We start from the raw sequence: 761 nt of genomic DNA, 5'->3' as shown, positions 1-761 counted from the left end.
AAAGAAAGTGTGGTCGAAGTTGTTTTGTTAAAATAGTTGCTCGAAACTATCACCAAAAATATCGGTGATAGTACAGTAAGCGTTCTTCGTCCGAGTACTGAAAGCACGAGCGAGTTTCACATCAGGATGGAGCTTCGTGCTGAGAGAGAGAGAGAGAGAGATGAGAGGAGGGACACACACACACACACACACACATACACACACACACACAGAGAGAGAGAGAGAGAGAGAGAGAGAGATGAGAGGAGGGACACACACACACACACACACACACACACACACACACACACACACACAGAGAGAGAGAGAGAGAGAGAGAGAGAGAGATGAGAGGAGGGACACACACACACACACACAGAGAGAGAGAGAGAGAGAGAGAGAGAGCGAGAGAGAGAATGAGAGATGGTACGAGTGCACAATAAGTTTTAAAGTGCGCTATTCGTGTGGAACTCATTGTTGTTGTTGTGGTCTTCAGTCCTGAGACTGGTTTGATGCAGCTCTCCATGCTACTCTATCCTGTGCAAGCTTCTTCATCTCCCAGTACCTACTGCAACCTACATCCTTCTGAATCTGCTTAGTGTATAGATCTCTTGGTCTCCCTCTACGATTTTTACCCTCCACGCTGCCCTCCAATGCTAAATTTGTGATCCCTTGATGCCTCAAAACATGTCCTACCAACCGATCCCTTCTTCTAGTCAAGTTGTGCCACAAACTTCTCTTCTCCCCAATTCTATTCCATACCTAATCATTAGTTACGTGAT

This window comes from Schistocerca nitens, chromosome 9 (assembly GCF_023898315.1).
Source record: "Schistocerca nitens isolate TAMUIC-IGC-003100 chromosome 9, iqSchNite1.1, whole genome shotgun sequence".
Taxonomy (NCBI): domain Eukaryota; kingdom Metazoa; phylum Arthropoda; class Insecta; order Orthoptera; family Acrididae; genus Schistocerca; species Schistocerca nitens.
Note: the sequence above shows the minus strand (reverse complement) of the source record.